Genomic DNA, 20,072 nt, shown 5'->3' with positions numbered 1-20,072 from the left:
ATAAATCCCTTTCTTTCCAATTCTCATTTGTATAAATGTATCTTCACATGCTCAGTACATAGTAAATAAGTATAAGAACTATGATGTTTTACTTACAGAAAGCCAGATTCAGAGGTTAAGAGAACGTTATATCTGGAGACCTAAGTGGAACATGTATAGGGTAACCCCCTTCCAAGTCTCAGAGGTCATTGTGAAAGAAGAATGGAAAGATTATATGAGTGTAATATGTTATGATATATAATCTTTTGAGCACGGTACAACACACAGTTGCCCATGAACTCACAGAGTTGTGAGTTCTTGTATGTACAAGACTGTAATCACAATCCAGACAAAATACCAGCATGAAGATGGGGTCTGGGCACAACCTCCTACCTAAAGAAATATAGCTATGGAAAAATGCTAGCTTCTCTGAGAAGAAGAGCCAGTTTTCTACGAGTGTGTAGCCTGTCATAGTAGAAAACCACACATCCAAGAAAGTTTAGACTGTACAATTCGGTGTTAAATGACTCCCCTTTTCTGAAAATATATTCTTTTCTCATGCACTATACCCTGATTAGCGTTTTTCTTCTATCCGTATCCACTCTCCTCTGTCCCTTCTTAGCAAACAAGCCTCTAAGAGATAACAAACTCTAAGAAAATACAATATAATATGACAAATTTTAATAAAGCAAATGAACAGAAGACAAAAGAGGGTTCTTTTTCACAAGAGTTAGGGTTCCACTCTTTCCCACACTCAGGAGTCCCTAAAATCCTTAAACTGAAATCCATGACATACATGACTCAGACATACAAACCCTCTGTTTGTTACTTCAAAACATATTTTATTTGAAAAGCACAAAATCATTGGTGTGTATGAAATGATGTTGAATTTTGGAATAGGAGCCAGTTTGAATACTATCAAAAACAGAAATGAAACTCTTAACTAGGAAAAATCTATAAAATGAATGCTAAAATGTTAATAGTATTCTCTGTAGAGAATTTTAATTTAATAACATATACATCCTTTCGATATTCAATGCTTTTTCCCAAAATTAATTCAGTATTCCATGATTATTATTATAATCCAGGCATTTTTCACTTTCATGCATGAATGATTTCCTTTAAAATACTTTAATCAGCTCTTTGGAAAGGAAATTTAGATCTAAAGATTGGAGTCCCAAAACTCACCATGTTTCTCAAGAGCAGTGTAAAATTTTGATGCATCGATATGTATGTGAGTGTTCCAGGTTTACATTTTACTTTGGCCCAACTGATTCTATCGATTAAAATAATTGTCATGTATATTGAATAGAATTTAAATTATTTATGATAGTATAGACATTATTCAACTTAGAACATGAACCACACTCAGAGCTATGTTAATATTCTTTAATTTGCTTCTTTTATTCCTTTTAAAAAGTAGTGAAAGTGAATTATAAGCCAATATATACAAAAGCATGTAGATAATGTAAATCATGTTGTTATAAAATAATGTTCTTCCTCAGGTAAAATTTATAATAATTTTATAGTCTTTCTGGAAATACTAAGCTAAAGGAATTGATTTTACCTGGAAAATAAATTGCTAATTTCCATATGAAATATACCCATATACTTTAATTCTGCTTATGTGAAAATTTCTACCTGGCTTTTCTTAGTTGAAATTGTCAACATTGCCGAGTTGATTTGTGCCAGCAGATTGTCACAGGAAGCTATTAACAGAGAACATCTACTTGTTCCTCACTCCAAACAAAGAAAAGCCTGGAAACAATTATACAGAAATCTTTTGAAATAGACCACTCAAATCTGATCTGGTTGCTGAAAGCAAAAGAAACTCTGAATACTTGAAGCTGAAGAAACACATACAAAGAAGTATCCAAGTTAATCAGAAAGCTTAGGAATCAACAATTGTTGTCTTATAATCCATGTTAAATTAAAGATAAAAAAGTAGCAGGAGTATATTAAATGATTATTCTTGCATGTAATAGTTCTTCATAATATACAGCTGAAAAAATATTTCACAATGATGTAAGCCAATTATTATGAGATCCTCCCAACTTTCTTTTTGATGAGATATGGACCTTAGAATAGGAAAAATCTATCTGTGTGAAATTAAGTTACACGGAGAAGTAGCAGTACCCAAAATGGAACTGCTGTGGGCATAATGCACCTCAGAAGGGAAATAGATAAATAGAACTATTAAGGACGAGGAAAGTTTGATCACTGGCTAAATATATTTCTAGATGGAATATAATCTCAGCAAATGCTGGTGAAGAAGCACTGGTAAATACTTTGAAAACTTCATAGTTTTCCTTTCTTTCCAAGCAAAAAACGTCAAACTGATTTTTATCGTATTTAACATACATAAAGAATTTATTTACAGTATTTTATTTTACAAAAGCAAACGCATTCAAACATTTTTGAAAGGTTAGCTGGGTTTCAAATGGTTCCCCACAGTACTCAGTGACTGGCTTATAGACTTATTTAAATATAAATTGTTTTAATTTCCTTTCTGCATTAATAAAGAACTGATAAATATTTACTCCAAGTTGACTACTATATTTTTCCCACTCAAAAATTGATCATAAATTTTATGAAGCCCATTTAGTGAGCAATTATAAAATTTTCAAACCAGAAAAAAGTACATATTGGTTTCAATTTTTAATCAGATTGCTAGGATTTACATAAAGAATTCTGACACTTTAAACTTCGGCTTTTCATTTATATGACAAAGCTGTGGCTCTGTCCCTTGCTGCTCCTGCATGACGGCAACACCAGACATTTGAATTCATGTATCTGTGCTACAATTTATTTCCTCTCATTCTAGCTGATTTTTTTTAAATTAAAGCTTGGCTAAATCAAACTGTATGAGGTTTCTGTTTGTCACTGTCTATGCATTTTAAAGGCCTTAAATATACTACCTTATAAATGTCTCACACTAAATTAAAAATAATAGTTTTAAAAAATATATAATTCCTACTGAAGGAATCTTCAGGCCGTAAGATCTACAATACCTTGAATACTTGTCTTTAGGACCTGCTGGTACAGTCCTGACACAATGATTGTGGGACTAATGGATATTACTGAATTTAAGTCCCACTCCATGAACTGGAACGTACTACAGACACTACCTAGATGGTCAAAATCCTTAGATTGGGTAAAGATACCTAGGTAAAGTCACACTACTTCTGTTCTCTTTAAAGAACATGCCAATGAAATGACTCCTAATGACTTTCTGCCATAACTTATAGATCATAGTCTTGTACAAGAATCATCAGATAGCCTTGCGTGGAGAAATAGAGAACTTGGAACATTTATCCCTAGATGATATATCTCCATTGATAAACTCTTTACCCACTTGTCTTTGGGAACCATCTAAATGAGGAAGCAGAAAATTTGTGGGCATCAGGAGGGAAGGGATGGAGGATACTGAATTAAACTACATCTAACATTAGTGTTCATACATTACTAAGATGGTGCTATGAATAAACAAATCCATAAAAGAATTGGAGAATTTTTCTGCTTTTAAATAAAATTCTCAAATGAACCATTATACCAATGCAATTTTTCACAATGACATTAATGGCTTAATTCAGTGACATAAATTCTATATAAAATTAACAAATATTTATATTTTAACTGTATTGATATAAATATATTATATATTTACCAAATATTAATTGGTTAAAATATCATTCCTTTATATCTATTCTCCTACCCATAGCCAAGCTTATACTCCTCCTAGCTTTCTTCAAATTCATAGCTCCTTTATTTATAAATCCTGGAAATATAAATATATATACACACATGCATACAATTATATATATATATATATATATGTGTGTGTGTGTGTGTGTGTGTGTGTGTGTGTGTGTGTGTGTGAGAGAGAGAGAGAGAGAAAGAGAGAGAGAGAGAGAGAGAGAGAGAGAGAGAGAGAGAGAGACATAGAGATAGAGAAAAATGGGAAAAAGACTATGCATTAAGGAATATTAAACAACATCATCATTACAAAATTTATATTTAAATTAACTAATCACTATTTTTATTCAAAATTATTAGTAGTATTATTTTGAAATATCTTTTTAACATTTTAACAGAATAATTTCAATCACACCAAAAAAGTTTATAACAGGAAAATTTTCTCAAGTAATTTCAAAGAATAAATAGGTATCAATGAACATATAAGTAACCAAGATGGCACGAATCTATCTGTCCCTCAATATAGATATGCCTACTAAAACTTTAGTTATATTTCCTTTAAATAACATTAATGATTCTTTCACCCAGAGGTTTTATTTAACTTTGACAGTGATATTTGTTTCTTTTATACAACAAAGAGATGGGCATTAAACGAATAATAATAAAATAACATGAAATTATATCAGAAATCTATGTCCTTCAGTTCTAAAATAATGACTTTCCATGCAAAGTCGTTATTAAAAGTTGTGGCATTTTCTATTTATGTTGTGAGTTAGTCCTCATTCATTTCTTTAATGCTATGATGTAGTTCATGTTTTTCTATAGGCAGAGTAATAATTAAATACTGTGGCTCAGTTATTGGCACCTTTGAAGTATCTTCTATTATACTAGTCATGCATTCCTTTCTGTCTTCTTTTGTCTTAGAAAGTTTTGTTTTCTTCCTGTATTAGGAATATCTTAATTCACTGAAATTGTTACTAAATCAAAACAAAATAATTATAATTAGAAAAAAACAAAGAATGTAATTAAATTGGAGAAATATTACAAAAAATGACACATCCAAATGGATTAAAAGAATAACTACAGAGGGTTAAAACGCAAAACAAATTATTACCTTATAAGGACTACTTATTATAATCAAATAGAATTATTGTCAATATAATGGGGCATTTTTCCAAAGCATATTTTTAGTTTATTCTTTTGTAAATTCAAGCAAACGTAATGAGAGGTAATTTGAAGGCTTGTATTCTATAAAATTTGCTATTTCATGACAGCGTCAGATATTTTCTAAATTAATTAGGAAGCAATAAAATGACTCATGATATGTTCAAACCTGATCTTTAACTTTATATTCTCAAGTAATGATGTATGATGGTGTGATGGGACAATTAAATTGTTCTTGAGAGTTTTAGAGGAAGAGAAAAACAGCATTTAGAAAAGAATTGCATGGGTATAAGCTTAGATTTGGGAAGTTTGTGGTGGTTAGATAGCCTTAATATAACTATAACTATTCAGACAACTCTGTAGTTTAAAGAGCCATCTCTGAAACTGGAACAGAGAGACAAAAAGACAAAACGTAAAATTACACAATTAATTATAAGCCATTTCTCCAAAGGCTATATATTATACATAAGAACACCTGACTTAAAGGTTATACTATTAACTCTCTGTTCAAATGGTGGTTTTATTACCCATTAAATATCACTCACTGTGTGATTATTTTTACCCTTGACTTGGAAATTGTGAACCTGAAACACTAAAACATTCAAGTGGCTCTAAATCAAAAATATATATATATAAAAACTTCCAACTAATTGGGATTTATAAATTGTCTGGCATACAAATACATGCAAAACAGTGAGAGACCATACTCTCTAGTAACTACATTAAGAAATCGTGTTTTCAAAGTTAGGAAGTTAGAAAATTTCATTTCTCATACTCAGTGTCTGTGTAGCTTTTCTAGATTTAAAGCTTGTGTGCCACTTCTGCCCTGAAGAAAACAGCTATTGAGTAACGTATAAGTATTCCCTCCAGTGATTCACCGGACAGACACTCTACATTCTGAACTCTTTAGTTTTATAAACAACGAATGTTTGTCTAATGGCTTGTATATCTTCTAATGACAGGAAGCATCAGTTTTATATTAGTAGATATAAGGAATCTATTCAATACTTTGTATTATTTCCACATTTTGTATGTATAAAAGTGATAAATATATTTGTCTTGGGATGTCTTTTAGTGGAAAGTTCCTCTTTTATTAAGAATATATATATATATATATATATATATATATCCTTTCATTGCTGCCTAATAAAAATAATTTTAAGAAAACACTTTTCTATAAATTTAGTTATCTAATGGTTCTTGTGTAAAAATGACACTTTAAAATATTAAAATAAGTTTTCAAATATATCTTGTTATGCTGTAGGAATTTCTACTGCCAGTAGCCTTTAAGTTACCGGACCACTTGGGCATGGCCTCTTATACTATACGCCTATGTAAAGTATGTGTCAGGTCTCTTTTCTGGCTGCCTGATTAGGTTGCTGTTCCCCATTCCATCAGGAGATTGTGATCTGTGAGGCTACCCTTAAATAAATAACCCTCTATTATATTCAATTTTGAGCTACTGTGGGATTTCTTTTAAGCGTCCTTCTTCTTGTTTGAAAGAGAACAAGAAGTTCAAGATGGACACATATTCACCTTCCTCCTTCTAGACTCTCATAAATGCAAAAATTAGAGGTGAACTTAATCACCTGCCTATGTGGGATCAATTCTTGAAACATATTATCAAATCACCAATTAATAGAGAGAAATCTGCTCAAACGTATTGCACATCAGGGACAATGCAAATAGAATCCACAAATATATGGCTTCACATCTGTTTGACTATAATTAAAGAACACTGAACAACAGATGTTAAGGGTCAAAAAGTGAATGTGAAATATTACTCATAGGAACACAAAATGGTGCATCCATTCCTGAAAATAGTTTGGCAGTTAATTAAGATATTACACATAAAGCTGCCATTTTTTTGAGAGTTATTTTATTACTCCGAGGAAACCAAGACAAGTGAGAAGACAGGAATGCCTAAATCAGGATGGGGAGAAGCCGGAGATGCCCTTCCTTGATGATGGTGTAAGCTGTGTCTGGTTATTTCTCATGTCTCCATACCGGTCCAGTTAGGGAAAATAGTTTTCTATATTGGGGCCTTTGGTCCCTGACAGCTCAGTTCAGATATAGTAGGGAGGGCCTTGGTCCCTCCAAAGTGATGTACCTTACCCTACCTGAGAATTGGATGGGGGTGGTGTCAGAGGGTATGTGGAGGGGATGGGAGGAGGGGAGGAAGTGGGAACTTGGATTGTTATGTATAATGAAAAGATAGTTTGTTTTCTGTTTTAATCATAAATAAGTAAATAATTATTTTAAAAAGCCAAAATAACAGTGTGTTTTTTTTCTAAAGACTTTTTTTTTTATTTCTTAGAGTTAAACTGTGTCTTCCTACCATTGTCATGTGGTCTTTTCATTGTATATATCAGCACCTTAAAAAGAATATCAGAACAATGATATGTTTCCAAATGTGATACAAAATAGCTTATTTCCCTAAACTTTTTTAAGACCCTGTCTCCAAGTGCAGCCGCAGAGATGTTGGAGATGAAAACTGCATGTTTGATTTCAGGAAAACACAATTCAGCCACTTGTCTCGAAGTGAATTTAAACATATCAGGATTGCCTTTGTATGGAAATGATGACAAATTAAATTGCTAATGACAATGCTAATAAAAAATTGATTAAATTCTTTAAAAAATCCCAGGTCTTGAGATGATACAATTATAAGGCCTAATTTATTAGTCTTAGAAATCAGAAAACATGTAATAAATTTTTATAGCCCTTGAATCACAGCAATGATTAGGATGTCAGGATAACCCTAAAGGTACAGTGGTGGCACAAATACATGGAAAGGACATGTTAGTAAACTCCATATAAAGTCATCGTAAATATATGTTCTTTTAATTAAAAGATCTGCCACTTTAACAGGTCCATCCATATATGAAACACTTGACAGGTGGGGTGGCTCAGCAGATAGAGGCCCTTATCTATGAGCCTGACAGTGGGGAGTCAACCCCCAAAATCCATAGAAAGATAAAAAGAGACTGAAAGAGTAAAACAGTTCTGAAAAGAGATACGAGAAACTTGAAGACTCCCGTTAATTCTTTGTGATGTCAGGCTTGGTGTTTTGAACATTCCAATTTGTTTTAATAAGTTAAACCATTCTATAAGTTTCTTTTCAAGTCTCAATGTCATCCCAAGTATTCCCTTTCCAACCTTAAACATTTTTTTGTCTCTCAATTTTTCTGGATAAGTCACAGACTTGAATGATTTTATTCTGAAAGAAGTCACATCGTAGCATTTTGAGTGTAACCATAATAGTATTTCTTGTACCCATCTTATTTGTTTAGTTTCTTTAATTGCTGCACTTATTTCCATTTCATCTCCTTAGTCAGTACTTTGGCAGTTTCCCTGATGCATTTCTGATTATTCTCATCCTAATGAGAACTGCTAAAGACTCCCGGTAGGTAACTATAAACAATAAAATTAGTATATCATTGTGGTCCAAATGATCATTTATTTCTCCCTTATTTCCTGATTATAACAAAGTATCAATCAAAATATATTTATTATGTTTGTAGGATTATACTAATTACTTTTATTCTATAAATGAGCTATCTAAAATTTATTTATGTTTTATTCTTTACCTCTCTATACTTTGGGCATTGGAACATTGTAATATTTCAGTAGCTGTAATACTTATACATTCACATTTTATAAGTAGAGCCCCATAAGATCAAATCAGATAAACATACTTTAGTAGAATATTTTTAACCTTGATTTTTTTCCAAAGGAACTTTTCTATGAAACTTACACAGAAAGAGCATGTAATGTTCTGTCTCCATAGCAAGTTTAAGGCCACTCTGGGCAAATTAGAATTATTTTTCTCAAAAATGAACTGTGTGTATAGGAGGCAGAAAAACTGTAACACCTAGAGGAGATAGATAGTTCCAAAGTACAATAGACAGGATTCACACACATATGAGCTCTCAGAGAGGGTGGCAGCATGAACAGGGACTAAACAGATGAAGTCTCAACTCAGAAAGGGGGAAGTAGGTAACTAAGGGCTTTCAAATCTAACCAAGAAAGTAACCTTTAATTGACAATCTCAGTCAAAGAAAATATAGATTTCCCCAAAGTCGTTTAACTGGGTACTTAAACCACACTAGGTTAGGTATCATGGCAAGCAGTAGTGGCTAACACAAAACATTACTGATCATTTATCTCATGGGCTTTGTTTGAACTTTTTTTTAATATTTTTAAATTTTACTGATCTTTTGATTACATATCAAAAACCTTAGTTTTTGACTAAGGTTTTCTTTTTTAGTGAGATTTAGCTTTATGTGTGTATTTGTGTGTGTGTACTTTATGTGTGTGTTGCTTGTGCTTTCTGTTTTCTTTTTCTCTAAGTTTGTTTATTTTACTACCATTTTTCTTTTTGGTTTCTAAAGAGAGAGAGAAGGATGTGAAATGAGATAGGTGGAGGGCTGGGGAAGAGCAGGGAGGAGATGGCAAAGGGGAAAACAATGAACAAAACCTATAGTAAGAAAAAAATATTCCTCACCAAATCTTTTTTATTAGAACACACAATCTTTAAGAGTATCTTTTTTATTTTATAACTCTTAAGTTATAAAGTGTTGAACAAAATCAACTTATGCTATTGATAAACTGCCCATTCTGTACTATTCGGCTAAATCAACACAATATGGGCTCAGAAAAGTCTCATCAATGAATTTGACTGATGTGTTTCAGCTTGGCTTACACTTCCTTTCAGTGAAAACTTTAGTTCCCAATCTTACATACTTTGGTAGAAATAAGTGATATATATGTACGAAACTTTAAAATTATTTTATGCTGAAATTAATCTCTCTTCAAGTATGTCTTTGAACTTTGAAACATGCCAGTACTTGATTGTAGTTATAATTACTGGGCAAAGGGAAGTAGGTTGTGGTCAGGACTAAGAAGATCATTATTTCTCACGCTATGTACTCTAATAGTAAAATCACAGAATGTCAAGCTGGGGAAGGCACACTGAGACAATGAAGCTCAAACGACTTTCCTTTTACTAGCAAACAACACAGAATTTCCTATGGATTCTTGATACTGAGTTTCGTTTGTCCAATCTAATTTAATGTCTCTTCATCCATCCCTTTATTTTCCAGCATGAGCCTACCATACTCAAGTAAATATCTGGAATTTTATCAATTTAATTTTTATTAAATGTTAGTGAGTCTCGTATTTAAATATTTTGTTTTATTTTCATTAACATCAGACTTGTATATGTAAGCATAAATAAACCACCGGGCAGTGGTGGCACACACATTTAATCCCAGCACTCAGGAATGGAGGCATGCTGGTCTCTGTGAGTCCGAGGCCAACCTTGTCTACAAGAGCTACTTCCTGGACAGTGTACAAAGCTACAAAGAAACCCTGTCTTGAAAAACCAAAAAAAAAAAAAAAAAAAAAAAAAAGTGCAGCGCACCGCGCCCCCGCATCTGCGGTCTGTGAGCTGGCACTCAGTTGAGCTTCGGGCAAGGGGGGTGGAGGTTAAAATATGCAAACACACACACAGACAGAGAGACAGCGACATGGGTCATCCTTGAATTCCCCAAGAATGCCCCCTTTATTGTGTTCAGGGGCAGATTATATAGAGATAGCCACGCCCCAGCCAAACCCACGAGAAACCACTCTCCTGCCATCAGGAATTCCTGAAGGTCTCGTGCTCAGAGCAGCTGTAAGCACTCAGATTAGGGGATTAAAAGAAATTCAGGATCTGGGGTCTCACTGCTTCCAACAAAAAGAAAAAGAAAAAGAAAAGCCTTTCTGTGTTTTAGTGCTGTTCAAAAGACTGTCTCATTCTCAAGTTATGAACCAAGGGGTCAGGTCAGGGTTAATGATGTGAGCTTTTCATTTCCTCTATTTGATCATCAGGTGAGCTAAAATAATGAAGCCACACCAGTCTTTTTATATTTAGATTCACCTACAAAATGGTCAAGTTCAGGAGCCACTTGAACAACCCGGGTTTGTGCTTCCGTTGATAGTATATCAAAATCAGGGGCAGGTAAGAGCCTTCTTCATTGTGATACCACTGTAAGCACTGCTATATGAGGATCTCCTTTCAAATTGGCATGGAAAACAGCAATTTAATCTATATAAAAAAAGTAATCTGAAGCCAATGCTTAAACCTTCCAGCTCTATTTTTTTTTCTTGCTGGATACAAATGAAAAATTTGAGTTACATTAAGATATTAAAAGGTCCTTAAGTCAAACAGAAGATTAATATTAATATAATTAATTATGATTTATAAAACACTACAAATTCTAAGGAGATCCTATATAATGTTTTAGTGCAAATTCACGGTATTCATGTAAAGAACATAGACAGGTTTATTAATTTGTTTCTTATTGCGATAAATAAAATGACATTTTATTGTTTGTTATTTTACCTCACACTTCTTGAGTTACTAGGTCCATGGTCTCGTCTGGTGGTGGCTTCATTGCTACCAGAATACATACACAATGACAAAAAGTGGATGCAGATGTGTAATTTAGATAAATTGTCTAGTATCATCTGGGCTCCTTATACTTAACCTTTCAGCTTCCCTCCCTCACTACAGCTACTTTACTTAACATTGCCTCTTCCTTCTTTATCACATAGTAAACCAACAGGGAGCTTATCCTAAGATCTGAAAGACTGGAAAAAACATAGTTGAATCTGAAATGGTGATGGATGACCTACTTCCAGAGTCAAATTCTTAGAAAGATCAACAACAAATCAATTTAACAATAACATATGCCGCGCCAACTATAAACGTGGAATTGGATTAAGTTCTTCTTAGTTCCTCAAAACAGCAATGCAATGTCAATACATGTACCCATATAGGACACATAAAGATCTAAAACACAACAGAAAAGGTTTAACCACCATCGAGCAGTTGCAAGATAGACTCTAAAAAGCAGAGAAACTGGATGGTTGAGCCAGACTATAGTATGGAAATTGCAGCAATTCAAACTGCTGGCAGTTCTCTGTTGCTCCAGAAGTGTACAGCTTACTGAAAGAGTCTGCACCGCTTGTTCAGTTATCAGATGAATAAAGAAGAGGAGAGATAAACACTTAACTGACACCGGACCAGACAATTGCAAATGGTCCACAGCAAGACTCCTTTAGTTAGTTTTCAATGCAGTCTTTATCGTTATACTGCACCAGAACATGTGAAGAACAGACCTTTGAGAATGATACAAGCCATTTGCTCCCACAGTCTACATGAACAGTACAGAATGAAGGCACACTTCCTTTGAAAACCAAATAGAATGGTAAAGATGATTATGAATTTGCCCTGATCCTATGTTGATCATGAAATGAAATATTACAAAGATCAGAAAATTTGAAAAAGGATTCTTCTAGTAAATGAGGAGCTAATATCCACAATTTCTACAAGGTTATCATAGTTACATAGTAATTGGGACTGCTATATGATGATATTTTTGACATTTATATGAGTTAAACCAAACAAAGTTCCTGGAATGATGCTTAAACATTCCATTTTTATTTTTTATTTTTCATTGCTGGATACAAATTCAACAATTTAATTCAAATCACGATATTGAAATAATATTAATATAATTAACTATGGTTTAAAAAAGTATAAACTCTGAGAAAGTACTATATGCTTAGTATTCATGAAAAGAACTTAGAAAGGGTTTCTGAGAACAGTGTTTTCAGAGTCAATGGAATCTCAATGAAATTGGCAAACCTGGGTAAAGAAAAAAAAAAGAAATACCTTAAAGGAGGTGCTCTTACAAACCAAACGGTTCTATAGGGCCGGCGGCAGGCAAACCCACAAACACACACACACACACAGACACACACAAGTTCATGCATATTCTTCCGTAACATATCAGAAAATAAACTGAAATAGAACATATGCAAATGTTAGAACAATGGGTATAAGATATGCAGAAAAGTGATAAAAAATTCATGAGTTGTAGGTAGTTACAGGTAGTTTTTACATAGATTAGAATTATAACTCTGTAACAATTGTAAATTTGTAGTTTTAAAACTTTAATAGTCAAGCAAAAAATGGTACCTGGAGATATAGCTGCAGTGCTTATATTGGGTGATGGTTCTTGTGTATAATATTAACAATTTTACTAATATTATAATTTTTAAGCAGGAAGTTTGAAATGGCCTGATGAAAAGTCAAACAACAAACAAAAACCTAATAAAGAAATAGATCATCAGAATCACTGAGAATTTCAAATGAAATACACATTAAATTAACCTAAGCTATCAACGCACATTCATTTAAGTCATTAAGTTAAAAAACACTGACAATGAATAAAGAAAAGAAAAGAACACCATTGAAATCCTTCTAGAGGTTAATGAGAATGCAAGAAGCACCATTTCCACAAACTGTCAGCTTTACCATTTCATCAATTTGGTAATTAAAAATAAAATATAGTGAAAATCAGACAAATAGACTGGCTAAAATATTCAATGCAGTTTCATTCCCCAAACATAAACCAGAAAATTATCTAATTATACTTCTGTATATAAAATACTAGATATAATATATATTTGCATAACACTATTTAATAAGAGATATAAAAATGTTGGTATATTTAAATTGTATGCACATAGAAAATTATGAAACCTTAAAGAGAAAAATATAAAACAGAATTATGAAACTTTAATTTCTTACATGAAATTCAAAACAAAGTATAATGCTATATTTGTCTAGACCATAAAGTCCATAAAAAATATCTGCAAGAATGTGGGCATGTTTGGAGGTGATAATAATATTATTGTCTATTAATTTTTACTGTTTTCTCAATTTTCATTCTATGAATGTGATGAGATATGTCCTTTGTATTCTTTCTGATCCCAACACAACAGCAGCAGCATTCTCCTTGTGCTCCCAAAGAAGAATTCACACTAGTAAATAAGTAGATATGCAGATGGTATTGTTTTTAAAAGCTAAGTAAGCAAAGACACAAAGCAAGTAGACCCTTTAGAGTGGAAGGCAGGCAAAAAGAAATACATCTGAGGAAACTGCTTTTACTTATTGCTTAGAAGACAAATGACAGAAAACAGAATGCAAAGAAAATACAACCCTCTGCTTTCATAATGAAGCTTCGTTATTAATATAATACATTATAGATTATTTGATAATTGAACTTTTTACATTAAGCAAATATTAATTTCTTTTTGTTTGTTCATAATGAGAATAAGCACTTAGTAATATTCATGATACTAATAAATAGTAAGTATAATACATCATTGATAAGAATCTGAAGGGAGAAATTATATATACAAATTGTACAGCACATTATAATCATCTAAAAATCTTTTAATAGCTACTGTATTGCTATATTTTTCAAGAACCTTAGGGGAAAGCAATTAATTCCATAATTTTTTCCACACAAAATTTAATGTTCAGAAAGATGAAAGTTTTGTGTCTGGCATTCAATGGAGTTAGTCTTTACATAATAGATTGTATGTCTTACACAAATTTAGAGTATTTTTCACACAAATTATAATCATCATATGCATCTTTTCAGTTTATACTAATTTTATAAAAAATTGGTAGTATTATATAATTTTAATGCATGTATACAATGCATTTCTATCACATTTAGGCCTTTACTAGACATGTGTACGATTTCTCCTTACATAATATTCTCTGTTTTCTAAACATCATTTACATGTCTGTACATTAAAAAGGGAGATAGATATTTTAAGGTATTTGGTACTGGATTAAGTCAGCATATCTTAGTTCTTTCTCCAAACATTTTGCAGAAAAGTTGAAAATTAGCATAAGAAGTTGCATTTTCCTTGCCATTATATTTTATGTTGTGTTTCTGACATTTCTAACAGCTTATATCTCATCAATTATTAGGTCATTCCTGGTTATTTGTGTTAAACTAAAATCCATACTGGATTTAAGTATTCTTAGTCACCCAACCCTGCTATCCCCACCGTTGCAGATCCATTTTCTGCCTCGGATTTTTACCTAGGGTGCTAGTACATTTATTTTCATTTCTTTTTGAGACAAAAACTTGTCTATGGAAATTCAATGTACAACCTTTTTTATTAATGACTCTGACAATTTTAAGGGATATTTCCATTACTTGAATGTACTTTATGTATCAAACACTAATCACATTAGAGAACACTGAAAAATAACACTATTAGGATCACACGATTTATATTCCAAACTTATCTTCTAACACAATGTGTTTATTTTGAGGCCAAATATTCCCATTAGGATCACTTTCAGGTCAATTATTCCCAATAGGATTTGTTGGTGATTGGTGACTTTTTTTGATAGCTTGTATACGCTACATGAAGCAAGCCTTATTGGAGGAAATAGTTCTTTGTGGCAACATAGTATATAGCCCATCATTCCCCTTTGTCTCATCTCAGTCTACTACTCCACGCAGGAGTCAGGAGGTGAGGAATTGAATCCACATGTTCCAACATCATTGTGCCTCCTATTGCCACAGCTTCTCACCATAATGATCTCTTTGCCTTCAAATTATGAGTCAATGTAAACCTCTTCTTCCTTAAATTACTTAGTTCAGGTATTTTATTAACGTAAGTAGTAGACACAGAACCAGACTTTTTTCTTTCAGCTCTGTGACATACAATGACTAGGTCAGTGTGATAAAAACCTTGGTAAAGTCAGATCTTATATATGCAAAGTGCTCTTAAAATACACTTTCATGGCTGGGCGGTGGTGGCGCGCACACCTTTAATCCCAGAACTCGGGATGCAGAGGCAGGCGGATCTTTCTGAGTTTGAGGCCAGCCTGGTTTACAAGAACTAGTTCCAGGAGAGGCTCCAAAGCTACAGAGAAACCCTGTCTCGAAAAACCAATAAATAAATAAATTAATAAAAGAATATATTTTCACATCCTGTTCCTGTGAGATACAGAAGAGTAACCCAGTCAGTCTGAGATATTCCTTAATCTGCCCTATCATACCTCACACAGTCACCAATGTTAAACTCTTGTTATCTGATTATACCATCACAGACAATCAATGGGGTAGCACAACTCTGGATGAGGAAAGCATTATCAATACAATCGATCTGGGGTAAAACTAAATAATATTGGTCTAAAAAACAGAAAAAAAGGTAGTGAAAAATGACATCTAATGTTTTCTGCTATAGTTATAAATCTGTGCCTTTATTCATACCTCTGTAGAGAAGCTTCCTACTGCAGTAGAAGAGAACAAATACAGAGAATCACAGGCAGCCTTTTTGAGAGTGGCACACTTAGTCCTAAATGGGACATGTTCATCAAATCTCTCCCTCTCCTAAGTGATCTGGCAACTCTACAGAGGAAGCAGAAGGAGGATAAGAACCAAAGGAAGTGGAGGATACCAAAAAAAAAAAAAATTCCCTTCTAATTTAACACAACCAAAGCAGATATGAAGTCACAGTGACTGTAGCAGTATGCACAGGGTCTACATGAGTGTGTACTAGAACATTCCTCCTTATGTTATATATTCCAGATTAGCTTTTGTGGGGGTTCCCGAGTGTGCAAAAGAGGGGGTTTCTGATTTTTCTGCCTTTTTGTGTAATCTTTTTCTAAAGTTGATATGTCATGCCTTTAATGATGTAATAGTTCTGTTTTGATTTTCTTCTCTTCATTTTATAATAAAAAATGAATTAATAAATGAATGAATAAAAACCTAGTCCCTTGGGTAAAGATTAACAACTGATATTTCATTTATACCTGCTTGAAGAGAGAAAGTCAGTTTTCTTCAAGTGTGTGATACTGGGGATATCGACCACTCCAGGACATGCCTCATTTTCAGGAGTAATTAAAAAAAAATATGATGGAATTTCACAGGTTGTTTGGTTTGTGTGTCTGTGTGTGTTTATGTATGTTTATTTTGTCTCAAATTGATTAAAATTTTTTTGGTATTTGTTTTTTTTTTTCTCCTTTGGGTATGGTTTTATTTTGTTACCTTGGTTTGTGGGATTGTATTTTCTATTGTGTTTTTGTTTGCTTTTGAGATAAAACTTATTATTTGAGTGTGTATCAATGTGGAGAGGATCTGTGAGGACTGGTGGAAAGAATATTATCAACATACATTTAAATTTATAATAGTTTTAAGTTAAATATAATTAAAAGGAAGAAGTATACTATCTATGAAGAGTAGAAAAATCACATGAGATATTTTTGTATAATATGGCAAAATTAAATGTCACTAATAGAGTATAGAAAAGAAAAATGAGCAAATCACAAATAGCAAATAATGAATTAGAAAAGTCAGAAAAATCAAGATCATTAATGGTAGAGAAAAACATACCTTGCTGATTTCTATGGCTACTAAAGTAACTAAACCAAAAGATAGTACATGTTTATTAATTATGTATCAAATACATGAAGGCAGCACCATTACCATGATGAAAGTATAACTCTTATTTATGGAGACCCTTTCTAACTCTTTTAGCTTCAGAAGAAAACTGACTTGAAAGCATTTCTAATTCCCATTATGTTGATATACATGACTGTTCAACAAGATTAAGTTTTGGACCAAACTTCACAACTGAAAATAAACAACATAAGGATGCCCATCTTGCTCTGATTCCAAAAAAAGTTTCAGAGGTGACTGTTCACATTCTGCAGAAACAGAAGAGGATGTGTTGAAGCAGAGCACTTTGAAGAAGTCTGTAAATAAAGCATATGTGCTCCAAGAATAAACAGTACAGGTCATATCTTCATAAAATTCACTATAGCTGTGAATAAGTCTTCCTACTAGAAGACGAAAAAGGTCAGGATGGCGATGATTTCCCAAGACTCTAATAGAATATGGGTATGTTAGATCCCATGAGAGATCATCAATGAAAGGAGTGGAGACCTTGGTTCAGGTGGTACTTTATCTGAACATATGCCAGTTCCAAAAGCACTAACATCTTTAGTGCCCTCTGATCCAGTTCCTCGTTCTCCATAAAGTTAAGGCTAGAGATATAGTAGCAAAAGCGCTCAGATCTTTGATAAGTGTAGCTCATGAATGTATTTTTCTGAGATAGTTCTTCTTCATTTAGCTTTCATAATTATTTCTCTTAGTAGCTGAATAATAAAAATTTCATGTATAAATATTCAACTTTTTATTCATCAATTTATTAATATCTATACTGTTTCCAATTTCTGATTACTATAAATAAAGTAACCATTGAACATGTATGAGCAAGTAACTCCGGAATTAAGAGGTAAAATCCTTTGTGCATACAACCAAAACTGATATAGCTAGATCTTGTCGCAGATCAATTTTCAACTTTTTGAAGAATCCTCAAACAAATTTCCATTGGGACTGTCTAAGTTTTTTCTTCAAACAACAGTAAATAGCTGTACTCCTTTCCATTTGTTTGACGTATTCACAGATTTTCACTGTTTTAAAAGGAAAAGAATGACATTAAGTTCCGAATGTATTGAATTATTTGCATTTCTTTGCTCATTCAATTTCTAAAATTTTTGTAAAATTATTTCTCTTACTGGAGTAAAATTACATCATTTAATAAATGAATACTGATTAAAGTATTATTAAGTAAAATGTAAATTTTTGAATGTGTTGAAATATAAGACACATCAATGGTTTTCCTTTTTCTTTTCTTTTTCTCCTTTTCTTTCTCTTATTCTTCTCCTCCTCCACTTTCTCTTCTTCTTCATCTTCTTTTTTTTTCATTCAAGGGAATTTCATTGTGGAATCAGGTGAAACAATATGTAGCACGAAAGAAATCTGATTAATTTTGAATGAGTCATATTCTTCCAGATACACGCTTGTATGTGCTTGTGCTTGGTGATTACTTATTCCTCAATAAATCAGTTTTTTTCAGGTTACCAAATTCAACCAATTTCATGATGGACAGCTTGGAGATCATAATTATATTTTTGACCATATTTTTATGTTTCAGTTTTTGTTAACAATTTTGATAATTTTATATGTGTATGTAATTCATCTATCTACCCTTGTCCCTCACTCTTTTAGTCACACCTCTCATATTTCAATTTTCTATGCGATAAAAGTTTCTATCTTCTGGGGCAGCTCATCATTAAATTACAAGATATTCTATCAGGAGCCAAATATGCCATTCAACAGTATATCTAATTTTGTACATGAAATAATCTCATAAAATCTTCATTCAAAGAGTTGTGAATTTTTTAAAGCAAATGCACAAAACTGAGAAAATATACTGACCAAGGTGACTCTGGCCTGTTAAATGTAGTCTTCAAAGAAGAAAGCAAAAGAAGTGTTGTTTTCTTAAGGGAAAGAGACAGTGCAAATCAGAAATACGAGTGTGGAGAGAGGAATATTGAGTATATAATGTTCAGAGTAAGAGAGGCATGTGAAAACAGGGCAGGGTGAAAAGTGTTGGGCTTTGAAGAGGTTAATCAAAAATTGGAGACATGAAAAATCACACGGCAGCCTACCTTCCTGGTAGTCTGAAACACAAGAATGTTTGAATGTTGTACTTCTCAAGTCTATACAATATCTGTTTTAAAATTAGTGGTTTATTGAACAAAATTGACACTGACATTTGGGTATATCTTCTGAGAAACTGTTGTCAAATGGAGCCCCCAGAAACTGCCAAAACTATACTGAATGCTGATAATCCTGTTTGTTGCCCACAAGAACTAGATATTAACTCTCTAGTACTGAAGATGCCAGATATTCTGATGTGGGATCCCCCTTTCTATGCTATGAATAGGTTTTATTATTGTTGGTTGATAAAGAAGCTGCTTTGGTCTATGGCAGGAAAGGATATAACTAATCAGGAAAACTAAAATGAATGCAGAGAGAAATAAGGCAGAGTTAGGCAGATGCCATGTAGCTGCTGAAGGAGAAAGATGCAGAACATGATCAGTAAGCCACAGCCTTGTGGTAATACCTAGATTAATAGAAATGGGTTAATATAAGATGTAAGGACCACCTAGGGATATGCCTGAGCCATTGGTCAAACAGTGTTGTAATTAATAGAGTTTACTTGTAACTTTTTAAAAATTTTTTTGGCTCTCAGTGGCTGATAAAAAAAGTAGAGTTTCTATTTACAATATTCAGCAATGAAACTAGAGCCAAACTTTAGACTTTCTCCAGGTCTTTTCTTTTTTCAGAGTGCCAGATGGTGCTATATGCAGACTTCTAGAGGAGTAAAATATCAATGCTCTGACCTAATTGCCAACTTTGTAAACTACATTGCCCCTTTAAGTCTAGGTTAACATTTGATTCAACAAAGAAACAACAGTTATGACGGTAGCCAAACCTAATTATATGTGACAA

The sequence above is a fragment of the Microtus pennsylvanicus genome, chromosome 15, assembly GCF_037038515.1.
Source record: "Microtus pennsylvanicus isolate mMicPen1 chromosome 15, mMicPen1.hap1, whole genome shotgun sequence".
NCBI classification, from domain to species: domain Eukaryota; kingdom Metazoa; phylum Chordata; class Mammalia; order Rodentia; family Cricetidae; genus Microtus; species Microtus pennsylvanicus.
The sequence above is the reverse complement of the archived record's forward strand: the minus strand, read 5'-3'. Positions refer to the sequence as shown.